The sequence below is a fragment of the Phodopus roborovskii genome, unplaced genomic scaffold (assembly GCF_943737965.1).
Source record: "Phodopus roborovskii unplaced genomic scaffold, PHOROB, whole genome shotgun sequence".
Taxonomy (NCBI): Eukaryota; Metazoa; Chordata; class Mammalia; order Rodentia; family Cricetidae; genus Phodopus; species Phodopus roborovskii.
In genome coordinates, this window is record NW_026125391.1 from 17,502,261 (window position 1) to 17,527,641 (window position 25,381).

At 38.2% G+C, this 25,381-nt stretch overlaps 1 protein-coding gene across 1 annotated transcript in view; it reads right to left on the bottom strand.

The window, feature by feature from the left end:
* The window catches only part of Slc8a1 (solute carrier family 8 member A1), a 262,575-nt gene that overhangs the window by 157,330 nt on the left and 79,864 nt on the right, over positions 1-25,381 (bottom strand). The window lies entirely within an intron of this gene.

The window sequence follows — 25,381 nt, forward strand, 5'->3', positions numbered from 1 at the left end:
CACATTATCAGTCCTGGAAGGACTGTGAGCTATTGAATAAGGATTCTGGGTAACTCGATTCCCCTAATGAACTGGAGCCACTCAGACAATGGAATGAAAAGGCCTGTAGCCAGTCTGGGCTGCTGCCTCTCACCCCTGCTGTTTCAGAGTCTTGGCCTCTCTTGAGTTTGGCACATGGCCTGTCCTTTCCCACTGTCAGCCTCTTTCTTAATGCTTTTGGCAAAAACTTGTCCAGCTTCTTTATTTGACCTTGTGTTGCCACAGGAGCTGTAGAGTTTGCTTGTGCAACATCCCACTGCCTTAGGGTCTCCAACTGCTTTCAGATGTTTCCTAGGCTACAGCTATGCTCACCAGGAGAACCCAGGCAGTGTACCCAGCTTACTGTTGCTAGGTGAATATGGACCTCTGCAATTGAGCATCACCACCTCATCTTACCTACCTTTGAATGCTGAAGCCTTTGGTCAGTGTCTCACAACTTAATGAACATCAAAGTTCCTTGAGAGTTTTGGTAGCATGAATGTTTTGACTTGGGACATCTGGGATGGGCTTGAGAATCCCTCATTTCTAATAACTTCCTAGGTAATAGCAATTCTGCTGGTTCATGGACTGGATCTGAGAGGTGGTTTTCTGTAGAACAGGCTTATTCTTAGCATCCTCATACTCTTGCAATTTCACACCTACTATGCTCCTTGGGAAGCCCTTTTACATATGAGGTAATGAAGATCTCATGAGGTGTATAATAGTCCCTAGTACCAATAGTCTGAGGTTTGGGGTAGTATTTTTCAATCTAATTATACCTGGTGCTTAGGGGAGGTGATTCATAGCAAAGGAATGTGATACTGTGAGTTGAAGGATATTTATCAGCGTCCTCGTCCTCTGCTTACTATACATCAGCCACAGTCTCGTATCTGCAACTAGAAACTATCTTCCAAAATTTTCTCATGTCTCATGAGAGAAAAAAAAAATCACCATTTGAGAGCACTGATATAGGGGTACATGCAGACATGAATAATAAATTAATAACCACAATAAGGATCAAGTTACAGAAACAGTGTACACATTACTCATGAAATCGGATGATTAATATATTAATGTATGTTGAGCATTTGACACATGACAAGTGGCCAAGAAAAATTCGTTAGATATATGAACCATAATAATTTACTTTTCTGCCTGTAGCTATCATTAAAGATATTTTCATATTTTGTAGTCAATATCTAATTGGTTTCTGACATCATGTACTTTCATGGGCATATTTACTAAATGTTCCACAAGAGGAAGGAGAAAATGCTTATTTTTTTAAAAGGACGATTCAGATGCAATGTAGCTATTTGTAAGAAAACATGGTATTCAACATTTTTTTAAAGGACATTTGCACTGCTTTCCTTGGCATCTAACTCATAGTCATGCTAGATAATGAAAAGAGGAACATGTGTACGTATAACTCTATAAATGACTTCAAATGGCATGCTGCATTTTATTGTTGGGCACATTTTGAACTCGTGGTTCTAACTGGCTGCATCATTTCCCCTGCAGGCTTCCTGGCCTTGAGAGCATTCCTGGGGAACGATTCTAGGCTGACCCTATATAGACTGAGAATAAAGCAAATGAAAACCTAGCAAACAGGTAAGTTAGGGCACTTGAGTAAGAGGTAAACCAGGGAGTGTCTGCAAAGAAACAAAGAGATGACCCAAGGAGGAAAGAGCAGAAGGCATCTTTGAGTCCTAACATCAGATGGCAGGACAAAGATTAGAAATGATGTTAGTGTTTGCACTTACACAGTGGAGGGCAAGCTGGAAATCGTTCAGTGATTGCCTTAACAGGGAGGTAGAAATAGAGAGGGCTGACTTTGAGACATAACAAAGGGCCAAGACTTAGGGATACAGGGGCTAGAAGGGTATTTGAGGACAAAGAAAAAGAAGAGAAATGCTGAAGGGGATGCATATCACGGAACATTTCAGTGCAAACTTTTAGGCATGCATTTGCTAAGTATTCCCTTACCTTTTATAAGTGAAAGCCAAATAGGCCCACAGTGAATGTTCTTGGAAATATATAGAAACTGGACAGAAATACCCACGGTTGCCAAAGGAAAGTGTGACTCTAGATCCCGTGGCCAAAACCAGGAAGCCATTGCCCAAGAAATGGGAGAGACTTCCTTTCTGAATATGGTTTCATAATTAAGTCCAATGTCAATTCCTGCACATGAGTAGAAAGGAACACGTTAGAAGTCAGGGCCAACCTTGGAGAAGGAACATTTCTCCTCCAATTTTCCTGTCTGGAAAATGGGGAAGTTAAACTTTCCACTGATCTGTGCTGAAGGAGTACTGTGGTGGGTAAGAAGAACCATCACTGACTTTGATTCTTTGGAATCAAAGATATGCTTTGTTCTAGCCAATAAATTGAAACCGTCAACAAATAAAGAACTCTCCCACCCACAGGGATTAAGAGAAAGTTCTTGAGTACACATATACACATTCATATTTGTCATAACCCAATTCACAAAAGTGAAGAAGTTGAAGAGGCATCCAACAGCAGATGAATGAATAAATAAAGTGTGTGTGTGTGTGTGTGTGTGTGTGTGTGTGTGTGTGTGTGTATTGGGAGTGGGGGAGTTTTGTAACATGTTGCAACATGGACAAACTTCGAAAAGGGAGGAGTCATATAAACACAAATGTAGTTTGAATACATTCAGTATAAGACACTTACAGACTTGTGAAAATCACTGGAACAGAGAACCCAAACCTCTAAATATTAGCCCCTTTAGGTTTCAGTGTTAAGAACTGGCTGGGAAGCAGTGTTGGGCTACTTTTCTTTGCACAGGTAGATGAGATTCTTCTTAGCAGAAATTTCTGGTCAGTAGTACACTTTGTTTACATAAATGAAGGAAATCTGCCAGTGCCAACAGGGCTATCATCCCATGTTCTATCTAACTTACATCGTTTCATTCTGTGGGATAACAGCAAATGTACCTGGAACCCTCCAGAGACCTGAAGACTGTGTTAGCTGGCTAGGCATCACTCATTTGTGATAATGAACCTGTCCTCTCAGCCACCACAGCAGATAGTTTCCATGATGACATCATTAAGAACAGGAAAAGACTGAATGGAGTCAGAACAATAAAGCAATAAAAAAGTTTCATTGGAAATAAACAATACCCAACACAGTTTTGTTCCTCACCCAAATGACCCTCATAATGATCATAGGAAAAAAACTACTAGGGCAGTTCTGTTCCCCACCATGTACTCAGTGGCCCTGTTTTGAATGGCCCACACTTGCTGCCAGTTTCTAGAGGAGACAGTGCCTCGTGACTTGCTATAGCAACACTATCTTCATGACTCTTCCTATAGGGGAAGAAGCACAAATCTAACTGGAATGATATGAACCTGGCAATACAGTGAGCTCTGATGTGTGAACAAAGCCATTAGACCCCTTTCTATTACAGGCTATCTCTTCTGGGAAGGTCTGTGGTCCATCTCAGATTTTTATGCAAACTGATGAGACTGAGATAGACACCTTGTAGATCTACTGAGTTGAGATGTGGTATTTGAAGAGGGGATGGGAAGTGAGCAGGGGACCTTAGTTTGGGTGAAGTTGGGCCAGTTCTTTCAGGCAAGGAATAGGAGATGGAAGCTGGGAAGATTCTCTGCGGTGATGTTCTAACTCTCTCTCTGAGCTGTCAGACCTTCTGGGAATTAACACCGACATCTCAGTACTGTGTTCTTTACAACGTAAGCAGAAGGAATTTCTCACTTGGCAAATAAATAAATAAATAAATACCTCTAAAGGAATACCAGGCTCACAATTAGTTCCGCTAGCAGCTCAGTCCTGCAGGGATGGAGAGAGTGTGGTAGGCGCCATGGAGATCAGACACCTGGCTGATTAGCTCCACTGAGGATGCTGCATAGGGCAAGGCTTTGTCATCTCATCTCTTTGAAGCAGTGTCTTCTCTGGGGGCCTTTAAAAATAGACAGGCTCTCAGAAGTTGGAGAAGACACAGCATCAGTCTTCCTGGATTATGGAGAAGGTAAGAAGATGGCTTTCAACATCTCAAGCTATATGGGGCACTGATTCTGCGTCTAGCTGGGCTCCCTAGTTAACAGGAGATCCTGAAAGCATGTTTAAAGACAACAACAACAAAAAGAAAGTATGTCTGTTCAACTTAAAATTCCCCAGGTACAGCAAATCCCCAGTTGAATTAAATAGTAAGTAAAATAATGTCTGTGAAGTGTTCTAGCTTACTTCTCTGTTGCTGTGACAAGACACTAACCAAAAGCAATTAGGGGAGGAAGGGGTTAATTTGGCTTCTAAGTTGGATCCCTGGTCCATCATCATTGAAGGCCTTGAGGTCAGGAACTCAAGTAAGAGCAGAGACCAGAGCTAAAGAAGAAAGCTGCTTACTGAGTTTGCTCTCCTTGCCTTGCTCAAACAGGACCACCTGCCCAGAGCTGGCACTGCCCGCTATGGACCCGTCCCTCCCACATCAATCATTAGACAAGAATAAAGAAGCCTACAAGCAAGTTCCCTCAAATTCTGCCAGGTCCCTCCTTCCCAAGTGACTCTAGTTTGTGTCAAGTTGACAAAAACACTACCCAGCACAGCTAGGAGAAACAAAACGGGTTTTGTTATGGTTATTTTACTATTTGTGAGGAATTTAACTCGTGAGGGTATAGATACCACTGGAACTATGATTCAGGCAAACTCTGTTTCCTCCATATTTCCCTACTTAGTCAAAGAAGAGACTACATTTTCCACACTGAGATGAAGCTATCAGGAACCTGATGCTGTTCACTCTATAGGGATCTGGAGTGCCCTCCCTAGGGACAGTGAACTTCAGCGTCCCTTAAAATGCACTCATTTCCAGGCTGTACCTTCTCGATATTCACCCCTGCCACAACCACCACCAAAATACTGAAACCTTGCCAAATGTCCAATCAAGCCCTTTTATAAGTGTTGTTCTTTCATTACGGTTATAAGAATAAAAGGTGGAGAAGGGGTGTGAGTGGTCCCGGATGAGGGTCCCAAGTGAGTAGGGTCCCAAGGTAAGGGACCATGTGGGAGAGCATAGCAGGTTCCATAGCAGGTGAGGGCGACCGAGGCAGTGAGGTGGAGGGAATAACATGCCAGGCAGATAGAGCTTAAATGAGGAGTTTATTTAGAAAGGAGAGTAAGGGAGAAGGGAAGAGATATAGAGGCACCAGGAACAGAAGAAGAAGGAGGGGGGAGAAGAAGAAGTAGGGGGTAGCTGGTGGCCAACCAAAAGCAGAAGGCGGAGAGAGAGACAGAGACAGAGACAGAGAGAGAGAGAGAGAGAGAGAGAGAGAGAGAGAGAGAGAGAGAGAGAGAAATTGGGCAGGGATCTGACTTTTAAAGGGGTCCTTTACACCTGCCTGCAGACTAGTACTCATGGGACCCTGGGCCGACCAGAGTATTGCCTTGAGTGCATTCTGCCAGGTGACAGAGGCAGGCCAGCATCCTTGCAATAAGTAAACAATTCCTTAAACATTTTGCTTAATAACATATTTAAGGAGCTATATTTGTATAGGATAAAATTCTCCAGTCAGTGCATAATTCAGTGGACAGAGTGCTTTCACAAGGTGTGTAACTACTACCATTGTCTAATTACAGAACACTTCATCCACGCCCAGAAGAAACCCTATACTCATAACAGATCAATTCTATTTTCCCAGAGCCTTAGTTCCTGTCACTCACTAACCCTAACCCCAGTTTGCTCTCTCTGTGGGCTGATTGGCTACCTCAGTATAACTTTGGTATGACAGAGAATTTTGATTCTGGTTTCTTTCTCCTCCTCCTCCTCTTCTTCTTGCCATAAAGCTTTCACGTTTATTCACATCACATGATTAGGCACTAACATTTTCAACAACTGCAGGTAGTGGACTGGCACAGGTCCCAAACCATCTTTGTGTCTAATGGATGCCACTGTCACAAAAGGCATACTTACAACGTAGCTAAGGGCCACTGTAACATGTATATGTGTGTATATATATATATACATACATATATATACACACACACACACACACACACACACACATTTGGATGCACCCAGTTAAAGATAGAAGGCTGTGTGAAACACACTAAACAAACAGATCACAGTTAGGGATTTATGTGATAAAAGGCCAGGGAAATAATTGGTTGACCAAACAAGAGAGGGGTAAAACCAGGAGTAGTAATAGGTCAGTGGCCAAAGACGGGCGCAAGACAAGCATCCAACAACTGAAGAATGTGGCCAATGGCAGCATCACTAACTGACTGACGGCACGCACATTAAGACTATCAGAACTATGGAATTTCCACTTGAGAAATCTTGACGTCATCTTCCCAGATCCATAATTTTGAACCCTTTGAATTTAAGAGGTCAATAGAATACCCCAGACCCACACACCTTATCCTTAGTCTCCTCCCTCTTAGTAGAATCCATTTCATTTCACTGCCATGTCTCAACAGGTGAATTTGGTCATAGGTTTGTTTATTTGGTTTGTTTTAACCAAAGTATAGTAGGAGTTATTACCTCTTTCATGGACATGCTATGCAAAAGCCAGCTGAGAGTTGTAGATAGTTTTAATCATTTTAAAAGTTTGTCTGTCCTTTGACTTAATGTGTGTACAGGGTAGGTGTACTCAGGGTCCAGAGGAGGACATCAACCTCTTAATTCTCTTAATGATCTGGGAGTCAGACTGGCAGTCAGAAAGGCCCCACAGCATTCTGTGTTTGTTCCCTTTCCTGTGACAGTACTGGGATTACAGGTATGAACATAGACATACCTAGTATTTTACATGGATGCTAGGATCTGAGCAAAAATCTGCATGCTTATACAGAAAGGTCTCTTACAAGTTGCACCATTTACCTGGGGCCATTTGACATAATGCTTATGAGTCACTCATCTAAGTGTTTGGGATTTCTTCTTTTTTTTTCTAATACATGTAACATCTAAACTTTCAGATCTATAGATTACTATCGATCTATAGGCTTAGAGATTGAGAGCTAGGATTGAACTCTAACAGGTTAGACAATGAGAAATACTTAATTTTATTCTGTAATTACAACAGTGATTCCCAGAATATACTTCCAACTATCATTCAGTATCTCTGAAAAAGTACTTAATGTTCAACACACCTGTAAAGTTAACTTCTGCCAGTTAAAATTCATGACTATGGTTTTAAAATAAGTTTCTGCTCTAGTCATTCTATAGAAGTCCAAGTTTCTTCATAAAAAATTAAACAGAGATTAAAAATTAAGAGACCCAATAGTGTTGAAGTTAGAAAAACAAAAGAACTTCTATAGCTGGAAAACAGGCATTGAAATGATGATATATTTATCGAAATGTAGACTTTGGTAAAATGCTGAGAAACAAAGGTATAAAAGGGGTTTAAAATTTTGATGTTTATTAATCTTATAAATATATGCAACAAAGTTGTTAAGAAAACAGTATGACATGGGGCTGAAGAGATGTGTCAGTGATTAAAAACACTTGCTTATTCTTACAGAGACTCTGCATTCTGTTTCCAGCTCCCATAATGGCCAATTCATAACTGCCTGTAACTTCAGCTCCAAGAGGGTCTGGCACCACTAAGAAACATGGGCACTTGCAATTACACACACACACACACACACACACACACACACACACACACACACACACACACGATTAAAAAGTTAATCATTAAACTTTATATCTTCATTTCTAGTGTATGAATCTTTCACTGGAATATATGTTTGTGCATCACATGTGTGCCTGGTCCCTGTGGAGGTCAGAAAGTGTAATCAGATCCTCTGGAACAGAAGTTACAGGTGGCTGTGAACCACCATATGGGTGCTGGAAACTGAACCTGGGTCCTTGGCAACAGCAGGTTGCTCTTAACCACTGAACTGTCTCTCCTTTCTCCAGACTTACCTCCAATTAATCTTTAAAAGACATTGAAGCAGTAGATCTCAAGTATAAAAAGCATAATTATAGAAAAAAGTTAATTTGCAAGAACAAAACAAAATGAAAAATATACATCAAACTAACTGTCTAAGCATGAAGTGAACAAGGTCAAAACCACTAGACAAGTCAAAGTGAAAAGGGAAAAAAACACATGGCTTCAACCCTATACAAAGAACTACAAGCAACTGGAATGCATAGAGTGGGAAGAACACAACAATTAGCTATCCAAGACCAAATGGTTAGCCCTGACAACTTACATACAAATAAGATTATATAGATTGAGCAGTTTGTACTTATGTACTTAGGGGTATATAGACATATAATATATATATATTTATATATGCATATAACAATAATTAATAAGGTGATATGAATTAAAAAGAGAGCAAGGTAGGCTATATGAGAGAGATTGGAGGGAGAAATGATGTACTTATAATCTCAAAAAGTAAATACAACTTACTGGAGTTGTTAAGAATATTGAATTTATCTTTAAGTAGAAACTCTCCAAGGATTTCATTTCTGCTTGTTTTTGCTCTTTTTAATGTCTACCTTTTCTACAATGAACACACATAACTTGTATACATGAAAATGTCAAAACGGGCTTTGTTCTGAATATCGGGTTTGCAAGACAGGTTCACCACTCCTGTAACAGGCATCATTTTTAGATTCTATGGCAAAAAATAAAACCAAGCTGTCCTTGCTAACTTTAGAAGCTCAGAAAACTCAACTGTTCCACATGAATGTAAATCCAAACAAAAGAAGCTTGTGGAAGGAAACAAACTCTTGTGAGCCTGTCTGCCCGTCTCCTCATCACATAGACCTCAGAAAGGTCCATTGCTTTTTATTTCTTGAACCATCATCTTCTCTTGAGTAAATGGAAAATGCATGGTTTAAAAGTTTGTCTAAGCTCTAGTCTTCCTATTTTATAGATGAAGGGTGCTTACCTTCTCTACCCTGTGGCTGAGTTTACTATACCATTGCATAGTAAGCTCACTGACATCTGGGCTTCCCGGGAAACCCCTATGTTAGGGGACTTTGAGTTACCCAACTGCTTATCCTTAGTGTTGAAAGCTGTAATAGTACTCCATGTTCATACTACAAAGGGTTAAACTACTAAGATTATCATGTTCGGAGTTGTTAAGAGGTTCCTTTTCCATTGTACTGATGGTGTGACTTGTACAACATGCATCTTCTAAGTATGGTCCAGGGGTCTGCACCCTTTATAATTTTGATTTTAATTTTATCTTCTATATCTGACTCTGAGGAACATTTTCCTCCCAAATCAAAAAACACTAAGGATTTGCATGCACACGCACACACACACACACACACACACACACACACACACACACACACACACACACACACACACACACACACAGAGAGAGAGAGAGAGAGAGAGAGAGAGAGAGGTTCTATAAATTTCAAGATAATTTTAAGGATAGGCTTCTAATTTCAAGAACAGTGGGATATGCACACTGTAAAGTTCTGAGATAAACTGAATAGCAAACTGACTGTAAATAATGGAAGCTTCCACTTATAGACTGGGAATCCCAGCAGGTCACACATAGCACTGAGCTTTACTGTTTGTGACAAATGGTGTGTGTTTTGGGCGTCTTAACATTTGTTAGCAGTTATTCTCATCTACTGCCTCTGTACCATCTAAGAACTTTATTGAGGTATCAATCTCCTATGATAATCTGAACATATTTAAGGTAACCCACATCATAAACCCGGTAAGTTAGGAACCAGTGATATTTCATTGTGGCTTTAATTTATATTTCCCTGGTGTCTAATGATGTTGAGCATCTGTTCATGTGCATATTTGGTAACTGCATATTTTCTGCAGTGAAATGTCTCCTCAAATCTTCTGCCAGTTTCATGGTGTGCTTTCTTAATTGTTGAATTTGGAGCATTTGCCATATATTCAGGCTAGAAACATTTTTTTAGAGCTATGATTTGTCAGATTTATCTTTTGATTTAGCTTGTCTTTTCATTCAGATCTAGATGTTACCAAATTTTAAACAGGTATTATTTCTGATGACTAAACTCCTAAATATTTTTTTCCCTGTTTCTTAGATTTTATTCTACTGCATATATTTTATAATACATTGTGGGTAAATTCTGTATTACTTATGAAATATAATATTTTCATATGGTTATCCAATATGAAATGAACATTTATTTTCCTTTTAATTGCATTTGCATTTTTATTTTAAAATTGAATTAAAAACAAATTGGGTCTTGAGGCAGAATTCAATTGGGAATTTGTCTAGCACATTAAAAAAAAAAGCACCATAAATCCTCAAGATAGGATCAACTGACATACACTTTGTTGTATTTCACTGTTAGCTTTCCATGTTCATGCCTCTTCCACAATATCATAATTACTCTATAAATTAGTTTTGAAATCAGGTTGTGTTTCACACCCTGTTTTTTAAGTCTGTTTTAGTCAACACTTTATTAGTATTTTTAATGATTTAATAATTACTACATTTAATTATTTAAATTAACTTCTAGATAATAAAATAAAAATATTTAAATAAAAATTAGAACATTTAATAAATTAATATTGTTAATTAATAATAGTATCAAAATTTTCAGAATAAGTTTTCTACCCTCAGGACAGCAGGTTGGACTGAAATGAATAAGAATATGTATTATTTGCTTAGAAGGTAATTATGAAATTCAGTCAAAAGAAGCTATTACACTTGATTTGTTTCTACATTCTCCAGCCTAATTGGGTTCATTCTGAATTAAAACTTAAAAAAGAGATTAAACTGGAGCAAATTCTTTAACGTCCACATTGAGCATAAATGTGAAGAACAAAGATCTTTTCAAAATAAGATAGATTACAAAAACAAACAAACAAACAAACAAAAGACCACTTAGACTGTGATGTCATTCTCTTGTTCAAACATTCTATAATACACTTTTAATAAAGCCAGGGAGTAGTCACTTTTGAAAGCCCACTTCTGGTGACAGGTTGTAAAGATAGGAATTCACCTGAAATTTTCCTTAGTTCTTTGTAGACTTTGGCACAGTTATGATTCATTAAAACAAAACAAAACAAAACAAAAACAAAAAACAAACAACAAAAAAAAAAAACAAAAACAAACAAACAAAAAAAAAAAAAAAAAAAAAAAAAAAAAGGATGGGAATACCCAAAGGCTTTTAATAGAAACCACACATGTCACTTGGCTTTATTGTGATACAAGAATCTGGCACACAACCAAGGCCATGCAATTACAGTGACTCCCTCCCCAGGACAATTTCACACCCTTCCATGTAGAAACCATTTGATAAAATGATGGTGGGGGAAGTAATTCACCATAAGAAAAATGATTTGAATTATTTTTGGTACCTCCACAAACCAGTGTCTTGTCTTAATGGAAAGACATTTGTATAGATTCAAAGAGAACATTTTAAAAATTTAATTTTTCTTTATTCATTTCAATATTGTACATGAATATATAAATTGGTTACATGCTTATGATTGCTTTTCCCCTTTAATTATGTGTATTTGTTTGTGGGCATGAGTGCAGAGTCTGCAGAAGCCAGAAGAGGGCATTGAATCTAAACAGGTGCTGGTGGTTGTGAGCCACACAATGGGGTTTTGGGAACTAACTCTTGCAGACCTTTAACAACTGCACTATTCTCTAGCCATAGTGAGTATATTTTGTATAAAAAAGACCACTTGTTTTTCTAATAACCAAAATTACAAGTTTTGCTTTTTGCTTTAGCATAACAAAATTTTTGAAACACATGGTGTATTTCATGATACTCAGAGACCTGGTATGGGCTTGGCTTTGCTCCTTGCAGTGTGATCTAGTCCTGTGGTGGAGTTGCTTTGGATATCCAGTGTACATTGACAGTGTAAAGATTCCATCTAAGAGGATCATGGGATTTACATGGGAAATAGGCAGCTTAAATGGAGCTATAGACTTCACAACAGATATTTTCTATTCTTTAATTTTGTTTTTATCCTTTGATACTGAAGTCAGTATATATTCAGAGACAGAAACTAATGAAGAAACTTTCTATTTCTATCAGTTTGTCACAGAGGTTTGAAGCTCACTTATGTCCAAAGTCTGTCTGAATTATTTCATAGATCACATAGGAATTTCAAAGACATATATGTACTTAAATGTTTATTGTTATTCAACTGCTGAATCAAATGTAATTTTGGCTTGTATTATGATCATTATTTTATATAATTGATGACTACTGTAGAATGAAATGACTTTTTGTACAATAGTTGGAATGATATTCCTGTAAGCAGAACTGATAGTAGCTACAGCTGCTGCTGAAGGTGCCAGAAGGATGGCACAGATACAGGTGAAATACACTATATCAATATTAATGGGAAATTCATTACAGGGCCAAAGAAAACGTTCCTCGAATGAATGTGTAATTGCAGGTTAATGCAAATAGAAGATAATGTTCAAGTAAAATTATTGTATTCAATTACTTGGGGTGGGGGAATGAAGCTTCCCTTTCAGATATGGTCAAGGCTAGTTTGTACCTGGATGGTACCACACACCTTCTGTGAGCATTTATGAGTTAAGTCAACTTGAAGAAAGGTGCAGTAACACAATGAGTGCTTGATAGACATAAAAAAATAAAATAAAACTAAAAAACAAAAGACTAGAATACCAAATACAAGATTAAGAATACCAGAGATGAATGGATGGATACATGGATAGATGGATGGATGGACAGATATGAGATAGATAGATAGATAAATTAAGCCTTTTAGGTTTGGTCATCATTTCTTCTAGAAACTTAATTGAATTTTTTCCTAAATCTGCAGGGAATTTCCACCTAACTCTGCCCCCATGCACTTTCCAAATACATTTAAAAACCATATTGAAATGATCAGTCAGTCCGTTGAGTTTACTTATAGTCTCATGGCTAATTATTCCTGAGTCTTGTGACTTCCTACTGAACAGAAAAGTCTAACAAAATAGCATCAAATCATAAGTCATTGACTTCTGATCCCACCCTGAGCCCTACCTAGTACTTGTGTGATATCTGAACACAGTTTGGGGAAATACTAAAACAATAACATGTTTTTTTCTTCAGGTTTTCATACTCTAACTCAATGGGAAAAATACTAGAAGTTTCTGCTCTATATAATTCAGGGAAAGACTAAACATCAAGATCATTCATGTGAAGGAAGATAAAATAACTGGTGTGTGACACGTACTGCTGTAAGCCCAGTGATAGGAGACTCAGAGAAGAACATTTTCCCACATTCCAGAAAAACCTCTCCCAAGGTGACAGTGAGGTCCTCTATTAAATGGTTCCATCTGTTGCACACATAAAACATGGGTGCTATTTTTCATTAAAATACACTGCTTGAACAGCCCAATGCTGTGCTCCAAACAAATCCACAAATATGTGACACTCCCAAAGAATTCAACAAACCAAGTACTATGTTTAGAGGAGGAAATAGGTAAGTCAATAAATCACTCGTTTGTCTTATTGGTTGGGCATGATCAACCAAGGATGATGAAACACCTGGAGAGATGAAAACATGTCTGGAGGCCATTGCTTTCAGAAATTGAGATGCTTGTCTCTCTGTTCTACTTTAGATTAATATTGCATCTAAATATTAGGGTCTTAGTAACAATACAGTAATGGTTAATCTAGGTTGCTTGAGCCTATATGTCTGCTCTTCTAATAAACTAGTAGTGTGGTTTGGGGTTCACTATTTAAATGTCCTGGACCTTCCTTTTGTCATTGACACAAAAGGTACAACAGCCGTGCCTAATTTAGAGTGACCTTAATATGTGCACTTAAAGGATACTTCTTAGCTCAATGCCTGTTATGGAGCAAACACTCCACAAATACTATCCTTATAGTTACTGTTGACATTAGAACTATTTTAACAATAATAAAGCCCAATTTCCTAATCCATAAAATGCAATTGATAAAAAATAAGTTCTAAGTGCTACTATGGAATGTGGATTTGGGTTTAGACAGCTTGAGGCTGGAGACTGTGAGAGAAATAATCACTTGTTAGGATAGTTTTTCAACACATCTGCCTGCCCTGGTGCATTAGTTACTCTTCTGATAGCTGGGGGCAAGTATCTGACAAGTAGCCTCCTAAGGAAAGTGGAGCTTATTGGCTCATAGTTGAAGGCATGTGGTTCATCTGCCAGGGGATGCATGGTGAGGTAGCTCATATTGCACCCACAGTAAGGATCTACAGAGAGGAATGTCGATGCTAACCATAGTGTCTGCTTTTTACTCTTGTTTGCTTCGATCCCAGCCTAAGAGGCAGTGCCATCCATGTTTAGAACAGGTCTTTCCACCTCAGCTAAGGCTCTCTGACGGCATCCTCATAGACACACCCAGAGATATATCTCCTGGCTTGTTCCTAATCCAGTCCAGTATACAGTATGAAAGTCAGGGCCTTCTGGCCATGTACAGTGATGTGATCTGTCTGACTACTGGTGATTCCTGAAGTATGTAAGCCCTAGGTTTGGCTCACATGGGATTTTTATATTAGCTTCTGTGACTGCTAAACATTTTTTTTCTAAATTACCGATTCTTTAAGGATTAGGTTGCTCTTGAGTGATGACATGTTGTGAGCATTCTGAGAGTAGATGCTATTACTCTATGACATGGGGAACACAAAGGGGTCATTCTCAGGTTCCCTGTCAGTGACATAACCTCTGAATCCTCAGTACTTTCACCATGAGTTAAAGAGACCCTTACTTTAATGCAAAGTCTTTGGGATTAGGTCAAAAGTCCTTTCTTTTTCTAGAGGAGGGGAGAGGCTAAAGTTCCTCCACACACTAGGAGCCATTTCAAAAGCAAGCCTCCAGGATTACCTACCTGTAGGTGTGAAACAGATGTTCAATTCTACCTCTGCACTTCTTGTTGGGGGTGTGTGGATGGAGAATGCTGCTTTTCTATCGAGTATCCATAAGATGCTTCAGAAAAAAGAGAAGACTGCAAAGTTCCCACAGTGATACAGTAGGTCTGCATTGATCTTTTCCTGCAGAAATCTGCCCAGTAGTATTTTTATGTTCTCTCCATGACCTCTTTGCCTTCTCAGATCTTCCCTGAGTGCTTTTGCAGATGAGAGTTTTGATGTATGTGGGGGCTCTAACACAGCTGATATACAAAATGCATGCTTAGCCATTCTGTGTTTGCACATCACCCAGTACTGGAACAGCACCCGAGGAAGGTGCTGGGTTGGGTGTCACACTGTAAGATCTGGAGCTTTGGAGTCCCGTGAATACACATGCCTTATATCTCCCAGAAGCCATGTCATGTTTTCATCACAGGCTCATTTGTTTGTGTCTCCTCCTACATACACTCAGCTCCAAGAAGATAATGCTCACATGTTTATTTGAAGAGCAGTTATTAGCAATATCAGTAATGGAAAAGAAAACAAACAAACAAACAAACAACAACAACAACATAAACCTCCTAAATTTAAAGTTGTTCATTAGTTATTCAGCTTCTCCACAGCTTTCATGGGCTGGAAAGATCCTCCATTTAAGGAGACACTCCAAATGTTCCCTGATTTATGTAAAGCCTGAGGTAGATAATGTTCACCATTTCTCAGATTGATACACGGCCATGGAAATAATCAAATGGTTTTATGGTGCCTTTTTTTTTCTAAGTTAGGGAAAACAGCTGTTTTTGTGTCAACAAACCACTGGGCAGAGTAGTGAACAAAAGAAGAAAAAACTAAAATTGAATTATATGAGAAAACCTACAGTTCAAGGTACCCACTGATTGATTTTAAAAAATGAGAACACACATTCTGCATTCCTGCAAGATCTGAAGAAGGTACTGAGGGGGTAAAAAAAAAATCAGGAACATTTATTTGAAACATTACCCTACATTGTCCTGTACTATTTTTAAAATAAAACAAAGTCAATGTATAACTAGATTATAGTATTTCATAAGCAGTATGTCTATTACCTAAATGGTCCTTATTTAAGAGAACTCTTTTAATATGAAAATCATGGTGGTATTTAAAAAAAAAACCCTGGGAATTTTGTGCTATTTCTTCAATTTTTGAAACTAGTGGAGTATTTTCATGACATTGAGAGACCTAGTGTGGGCTTGGCTTTGCTCCTTGCAGTGTGATCTAGTTCTGTAGTGGAATTGCTTTGAATATCCGCTGCACATTGAAAGTGTAAAGATTACATCTAAGAGTATCACAGGTATTTTAGATGGGCAATAGGCAGCTAAAATGAATCCATAGAACCTCATGACAGGAAACAACTTTATTTTCTTTTTTTTTTCCTTCTTAAACTAGCCAAGTAATTTGTTGGGCATAGGAAAGTGAGGAAAAGGCAAAAAAAAAAAAAAAAAAAAAAAAAAATCAAAATAACCAAAATAGACAGTTAAAAAAAAAAAAAAAAAAAAAAAAAAAAAAACTCTGTTGCATATAGCATTTTCTGGAGACAGGGAGCCAAATATCATTACCTGAGTTATCTTAGAACTACCTGGTCCCTGGTCAGTGTCTCCTAGAAGAAGATGGACATCCATACTGTGAAATACCTAACCCAGGTGAATCCCGGTGCCAGTGTGGTTCTGACTCACTTTTGCTCTGCACCAAAGATTAGACTAAGCTATTTCCTTGTGCCCCATTAGCTGAATGAATAGACTGCAGTATAGTACAACTCTAGCAGCCAGCTTTTTATTGTCATTGATATTTATAGAGAAGGGTTGGATGACTTCCCCACAGTCACTTACTAGGCACTGAGTGATGACTCAGAATTACCTTGTTCTGAATGCCATTTACCAAATCACTCTCCAAAAGGCCCCCTGATACATGTGAACCATTGCAGTTCAAGTAAGACCTGGCCATGTTTAGGACAGTCTCTGCTGAAGTCATGCTACCTTTTATACCTACTGCATATAATCAATGACAAAAAGATTGAGATTGAAATTCCTTGTTGGGACTCTGGAAGTTACACAAAGAGCTCTGCACAAATTTTGATATATCCAGGAACTTATTCTCTTAAATTTGGCATTTTTAAAATAGTTTAATGACAAATTTGAGTAAGGGGTAATATTTTCTATAGGAATGTATGTATGTGTATATGTATGTATTTCCTAAAATTTGGACACTGGATGTATGGCTTTGCCCCTAGTGAAGGTATACCAAATTTGGGAAGCTTTCAATTCCAAGGAAAAAGATTTGGTAGGTAAGAGATGAATACTTAGCTAAGTAGACAATATGGGCTCACACAATGAGAGCAGAACCTTGATTGCTGGCAGGGTAAGAATGGCTGGATTTTACCTCAGAGAGACATTAAAGTGATGGACTGTTTTACAAGATGCCTGTGATTACAGTGAGAATTTTCCTATGGAAAGCAGGTGTTCATGAAGCCTCCAGCAGCTGATTGTGTCATTTGAAGGGTGGCAGAAATATTCAGCATCAACTCTCATTCTGTTTCCCTTCTCTTTCCTCAGAGATATTGGACTAAGTGATTTATTTATTCTTCAATCAGTGTCAACAGTCTTTTCCTCTTTGGTTTCCTGAAGCATGGACTTTGCAGGTGCTATTTGGTTACTGCATTTGTCGTTTGGTAGATCCAGCTACAATGGTATCGGCCACTCTCTGGACCATATGGCTTTTACATGAGTTGTTCAGTAACATCAGTATGTGCTTCCTGAACAGCTGAATGAATAAAACAGTGTATGTCTCACTGAGCAGTGCCTCTCATAATCCAGAATCCAAGCAGTCCTTCCCATCATACAGCTACTACTAACTCTAGACAGAAATCTCTCTTACTTACCTTTCCTCAGTTAGCTACCCACGCTGCCTTTCTGAAGCCAACTAAAAGGTCTTCCCATAATCAGTAACTTCAATGCTTAAATGGAGCAGCTAGGAACATCTTCCTGATTCATGGACTTTGTTTCTTTTAGAATGTGACTTCTAGACATTTCTCAATCTGGTCATCTATTTCTGGGGAGTGTTTGTCATTGACACTAATAACTTGTGGCATTTAAGAATTGAGGGCCATGTTGTTGAGATGAGTTAGAAAATTCCAGTTTCTTTTAAACTTTAATTCCCTCCCCTCTATAAACTTTAATTTCCTCTGATAAAACTCCTTTTTCCAAAACAAATATGTGTCTAGTAAACATTATTTTAGCCAGGCATGGCAATATTCTAGTTCTAGCTCTGAGGTGGTAGAGGAAGCCAGATCTCTATGAGTTTGAGGCCATTCTTATCTATATAGTGAATCCCAGGTCAGCTAGACTCAAAAACTGTTACTGTCAGCAATTTATTAGTTGTTTAGACTGGGTAATAGCTTTCAACTAACTAGAATACCTTAGAGACTCAATTTTATATCTACATTTCAGGATATGAGATATAAATACAGTTCTTTGAACATCATCATATGATCTAAACTATGAAGTACATTTTGCATATAGGAAAATGAAAGACATATGAGATCAATCAAGAATCATTTAGGAATTAAAAATTTCTCTGCTATTGTCCTTTGGTATATTAATAGTTAAATAAACACAAAGTATTCACTTGATGTTTATTTAGAAAATAGATAAATTGAGTAAATAGTAAATATCTATAACTGAGAAGCAATACTCACAATCCCCTCTATATGGCTGAGATAAATTCCCAAGATCTATAAGCTGGGAGTCAATCATCACTAGTACTTGCATACTACTATTGTTATTTAACATCCAATGTCATCATCAAATCCCCGATTAAAGCATTGGTCATCATTGGCTTCCAAACACACACTGTTTTCCACACTAATCTGCCCTGTCTGAATTTAGCTGACAGCTCATTTACCTGAGATTAGCCAACAGGTGTTCAGAGCATATGGCTTGCTTTCATGGCATTTCATCTATGTTTCTTGGTATGTATAAGCTTAAAAATCAATGTCCAACTTCATTTTGGTGTTAAAAATGATAAAGACAGAATTCACCCAAGATGAGAGGTTTATTAAATAATGAGGAAATAGCTTTCAACTATTTTAGTTTCCTTTAAACTCTTAGCTTCTCTTTGAGTTACTTTGATGGTATGTCTTATTCTTAAGAGGACCAAGGACCAGCTTGAAGTTCAGTGGACCATGTAACATGGGAGGTCATACTTAAAGAGAGACCTACCTCCATTTTCAATATTTTCCAGATTTGATCTTTAAAGGCTCTCTTTAAAAGAACATTTGATGAACTAACGAAATGCATTAAAGTAAACTGGTGAATGGTCTCTTTTTTTCTGGTGACCTCAGTGTGCCATCAGTCACAACTCCAAGCAGAACTAGTCAACCTGGCTCTTAACCATGACAGCCTTTATCTCTTCCTTGGTCTCCCCATTGTAACTAGATGAAGGGGTAAGAGAGAGCCATTGAAACCAAAGGCTGGAAAACTCCATAAGTTGGAAGCCAAGTATCAAGTTTGGCTCTGTGTGTTTTCAAGGTATTGCATGGACTTAGGGTACCACTTTATCAATTTCCAACACTTATTAATTAGTTAAGGGGAATGTGATACCTCACTTTCAAAGTCTTCTAGTTATAGCAAACCAATAGCTGGTTTAGCCATTCTAAATAATGACTTCAATATTTCCTGAAAATATTTGCCAAAGAACATTTTTTTTTTTAAATTTTGGTGTGTGGTTTGCATAAGCCCATTATTTAAGGTAATGAAAACTGAGAAATTAGTACTATGATCTCTAATGGGGAAATGCTTTACATACTAAAGCACGTAACAGTCTGGAAACATAACAAAGTCTTTTCACATCATATCTTCTACAAGAAGCCACCTGAGATATTGGGAAACAAAGTAATTTCTACACACCTAATCCATTTGAAGAACTTATTAGATGATGTATGTTTTAAATAGAGAACCTAACTACACATTCACCTTAGAAGTCACTGCAGAATTACTAAAGAAAATGGAAAGGCTGCCACTAAAATGAAGGTCACATTGTCTCCTATAGTTAGCATGTCCTCAAGCATTAAGATAATTTCCTGGGTTCTTATTGGTACTACACTTTGCCTTGCAAGCTTAGGAAAAGATTCTGCTAGCCATGATTGCAGAAAGTCAGTTCTATGGCTTTGTAGCTAACACATGGCTCATCAATGAAATTTCCCCAATTTTGGATTTTTATCCCACAGAACTATTCCATTTTCTGCCATGTAGTAACTTAACCCTTGGTGAGTGAAAAGGTGATAAAAATTTGTCATCTTTCACAAGAATCCAGTCAGTCAAATTGGAACAAGATAACTTAAGTATAAAATTAAGAAAGGTGATTATAATGAATAGAATTTATACAGTATTTACATACTTCCTGACACACAGTAAATTGGGGCACCACACACATAATGCATGCATGTGTACACACACACACACACATACACACACACACACTATCTCATTAAATTCTTATTTCTCTATAGTAAATTTTATAATTAATATGTGCATTGCATACATGCCACAGCATGCCTATAAAGGTCAGGGGACAACTTTGACAACTTTCTAGAATTGGCTCAAACTTATGTCAATGGGCTTGGTAGCAAATACCTTTACTGTCTGAGCCATTTCACTAGACACCAAGAGTTTGAATTGATTTTATGATATTGAAGCCAATGATAGATTGAGGCTAAGATTATTGACTGAAGATAGAAGTACTTACAAAAATATTCTTAATTCTTTGTAAATAAATATCAAAAAGGCGAGTTACTGTGGGGGTTCAAGAACAGTAAGTGTCTTTATCATACAAGAATTACAAGACTGCCAGTCATTTTTCTTGAATAGTCAGGAACACTAGAAACTAACAATATAATGTCTCCTTGACAAATAACCATCTTGAAACTCATTAATAATGCCTTTTCAGAATTTAAAAGATAAATAGTATCGCTTAAGACTTTAACTGACTCCCATAAAAACAAAACAAAACAAAACAAAATCCCCAAAAAACTGCTATCAATAAAAAGCTCACACATTTTGTAAATACAATGGTCATTTCTGAATCTCAAATTATTTCTTTGCATGGCTTTGTAAAAAGGGTCAGTTCCCTTAGCTAAAAATATCCATAAGTGATTAATCTATTCAGTGTGACACAAATCTGGATCTCTGGCTTATTTGCCTATCATAATCTCCTTTATAAAATCCCCAATTTAAAATTCTATTAAGACTCATTCCATAAATATTTGTGTGACAAAATTCAAGTACCAGGAAACAGCATAATGCAAAATTACCAGGGTGGCTTGATGAAGGCGCGTATGACCCAAACAGCTGCAGCTGGGTGATGACTTGTCCCATTGCCCAGTTTGTGGGTGGGAAAGTACAATGCAAACAGCTCTGCTTCCCAACAGCTTCCAGGAGTGCTTTGTTAGACACTCCACATGCTGCTGGGATATAGAAATAGCTTAGCAGGTTTAAGTGATGGGAAATGAGGCTGGAAAGGTAGACATTTTACCAATGTACTTAGCTGATGCTAAGTCTGAAAGATGCATTTTATGGATTTGACATTTTCAAAATTATTAAAATAAAAATGTTTCTTCCTCCCCATGTATGCTTGGGCTCATAGTTACCATGTAATTTAGATTTCAGACTGAGGTTGCTGGCGGAAAGGGGGTTTCTATGAATAATTGGAGATATGTGCAGATTGAGATTTCTTATGAAAACTGGGGCATGTAGTCTCCCCACATATAAATGAATTCATTTACAAAAGATTTGGGTATATTCTAAACATTAACCCACAGGATTGAACATAATGAGCTTGAAACCATTAGCAATGAGCTTTTAACTTTTAACTGAACACTGAAAAGAGTTGGTGTGGGCACTACAAGGGCCAGAGGCTTATGGTTTCGAAGAGGTAAATGCTCAGAAAAACCTAAGTGGCCACTTTACCTGGTTTGGAGCAAACAGCTATCAAATATAAGGTAACGCCACAACAGGATTCATCCTAAAGCTATGAGATTATTTACATTTCTCTCTATACACATAAATGACTATATTTATATTTTCCTAACATTGAAGGAGTATTAAACCTCTGTGCTAAATAACGCTTAAAGTGAAATATGCCATCCAGTTACTGAGAATGAATTGTTTTCATCTCCCCAAATGGGACCATTTTGGTTTATGCATAGGGACAAAGAAGTCACAGGATAGCCTTCTAGCCTGTCCCCTTCCCTCCCTCTGTCCTTGGCTTCCTCTGTTTTTTTCTCTTCTCACTTTCTCTCTCTCTCAATTAGTTGAAAGTTTTCAACTGGCCCCACCCATAAAATCTGTTTCTGAGTGTGCAATATCATTGTGGCAGTTGTCACTGCTAAATCATGGCATGCCTGGACTGTTTCCAGGAAGGGTGGTGACAGTACAGCTCCTGTGGTGCAGGACATAGTGTCTAGCCTAGTGATGGTAAGATGCAGGCCTTCCTCTCCTCTTCCCTAGGCTCCATCTGTGTCCAGATATGCTTCTCCTCACACTGCCCGCAGCACACGCCTTCTAACTTCTGTAATGATGAGATAACCTGTTTACTTAAAGGCCTGTTTTCTTCTTTCCATCAGTCTTTGTGAAGGAAACCTCCAATTAATCTCCTCTCTCTCTCTCTCTCTCTCTCTCTCTCTCTCTCTCTCTCTCTCTCTCTCTCTCTCTCTCTCTCTCTCTCATATGTTACATCTTTATTTTTTAAGATAGGATCTCTCACTACTCACTAGGGCTGGAGCTCTCTGATTAGGCTAGGAGGAGCTGGCCAACAAGCCCCAGGGACTCTCCTGTGTTTATCCCCCCCATCAATGGGATGATAAACAAACACAACCTGCTTGGTTTTTACAACAATGCTAAGGATGGAACTCAGGTCCTCAGGCTTGTACAGCAACCTCTTTACTGACTAAACTAGCTACCTTGTCCCAAATACTGTGTATATAAAATAATTTTCTCTTCTGTGATCAGAAGAAATAAGTAGACTTAGAAGAATTTAGGCTGATGCTCAATGATCTCAGCACAATGAATGGCATTGCTCTGTTAAGTGAAGTAAAGTAACACGATCTCCTGATGTCATTCAGGAGGAGAAGGCTTTCTGACAGGACAAACAGGCCCAGAGACCAGGGGGGGTCACTGCTGTTTTTACTTTGAGAGCCAGTGGGTAAGCTGGTACACCCAGGATAGGCAAAATGGCTACGAAAGCATATGATGAGTTTTCCCCTCATTGTAATTTGCACATCACTGAGATGTACATTCCACTATGGGCAACTTAAAACATTTGGAACACCACTTATGAGATAATCTTGAGAAGTGAATCAGTCTAGTAGTTGTTTGATTTATTCTCAGAAAAAAAAAAAAAAAAAAAAAAAAAAAACAGGCTCTTTCCACTTCAGTATCTCTATATCTGTCCTTTATAGTTTATGTAGTATAGGTAAAAGATGAAGAATTCACTAATATCCATGCTAGCATTCCCTCTGGGCAATATCAAAACACCTGGGATGGCTTTCTAGAACACAGGGTAAGCATGTCCAACTTGATGCTGCCTCCTCTGTCCGCAGTCTCCCCTACCCCTCATCACTCTGTAAGATGTGTAGAGGGAAGAATACATTTTCTTCAAATTGGGTTTGGCTTCTTTGGGCTGGCTGAGGTAGTTGAGGACCCTCTCTTCTGCACAAGTCATCCCAACACAACAAAGGCTAACTAGAACCTAGAGAATATGTCCCACAGCTCCTGTTGCCCCCTTGGATACCCCTTCTTCTTGTTATGATGTGTTTACCCAGATTTTGTAGTTCTTTGCCTGCGATGTTACACCTCTGCTTCTGGGACAGTAGACTCTGTGAGTCAAGACTGTCTGTCTCTTTCTTGCTGGGACCACCTAAGAATATTGATTAGAGGTAAAGATCAAAAGTAGGCATGGTATTTGAAACTACACTGATTCTCTTTGAGAGGCCCCAATGAGCCGCTGAGAAGAGATAAAAAAGTTGAGAAATCACATCAGAGAAGAGCAGACACACTTTATTTTATACTTAAAAACCTTTGCCGCCTTAGCCTTTTCTTGCTCTTCCTTGTTCTTTCAGAGCCCACTCTCTGTTTCCTGACTGAATCCCAAATTTCCTTCCATCTTCTTAATATTCCTCTTTCTACTTTTTCCCTTTGGACTTGTGAACTGCCAGCAGTTAGGATGACACTGTGGTCCCTTATCTTCAAAATTATGAACTGAAAGAAATTGCTGGAAGCAACTAATGACTATTGTTCCTACAGGTCACTAACAGCTCCTGATGCCCTTTGGTGACTCAAATACTTGAAGATGACATCTTCTAGCTAATAAGAAGGGCCTGCACTATAAAATGCTTCCCTAACCTGATATTTGATCCATTAGGATTGACAAGTGAACTGAAAGCTGATGACCGTGGAAAAACAAGGGAAGGATCCTGACTAGGGTATAGAGGTACTGAGCCCAAGCCACATCACATTGATAGAAAGCCCTAGTGCCCTGTATGGACATTCAAGTCCCTCTCACAGGCTTAGGACCTTCATGGGAGACAGAACACTGTATTTATGTAAGATGACCCATGACAATATTGTAATGTGGTCAATTAAACAAATAAACTGCTTGCATTCCGACCTCTATTAAAACTTATAATTTTGACATACTTCAAATATTTTCCATTTGAAACTACTGTGGGCAAATAAATTTGTGCCTTGCTTTTTTAAAAAAAATGCCAAACTTGGTAAGATTTTGCATACTCATTTACAATCATTGTTTCTTCTTTGTATGCTGTACTGGAGCTTGAACCTACAGTCCCATTGGTAATAAGAATGTTCTGCTTATCATTGAGTTAAGCCCCTGTAGTTAGATTTTTAAGGCTGCATGTCTTCTTTAAATATAATATTTACAGTCATATAACCATTCTAATATGATACCATGATCCCAGAACTTGGAACTACTTTGGAAGAACATTGGTAAGTGTGTTGGTATATAGGATAGCTTTGTCTTTCATATTATCCTTCAGAAAGTAGTTCCAGATGAGGTATTAAGTATCAGAGAAGGTGTATGTCTTATTATACTGCAAATATGTTATTGAATTTCATATCATATTGTTGCACTGTAATATTAAGTGTTAATACTTTCTTTGAGCAAGGCCTTTTCTAGACCTTGAAACTAGAATGGACGAATATATGAAGCACAACCTTGGCCCTGAAACATCCATCTAGTAGAGAAATAAAACACACATATGCAAAAGTATCTACTACTCTAACTACATAGACTTACACAAAAAGAGGAAGATCACACTTGGCAGTGGATAATGAATAGTCATTAAGACTGTATACTGTAACCAAAAAGGAACATCTCAATGAAGTCTGTGTAACTCCAAGCACTATGTAAGTAACACTGACATATTGAACAAGGATTTAATTCTGACATTCCTCATAGGTAATCTCTGCCTTCAGAAACACCCTTCCCCATCCCATGAGATGTGACCTCGTTAGGGTAGAGGGGTA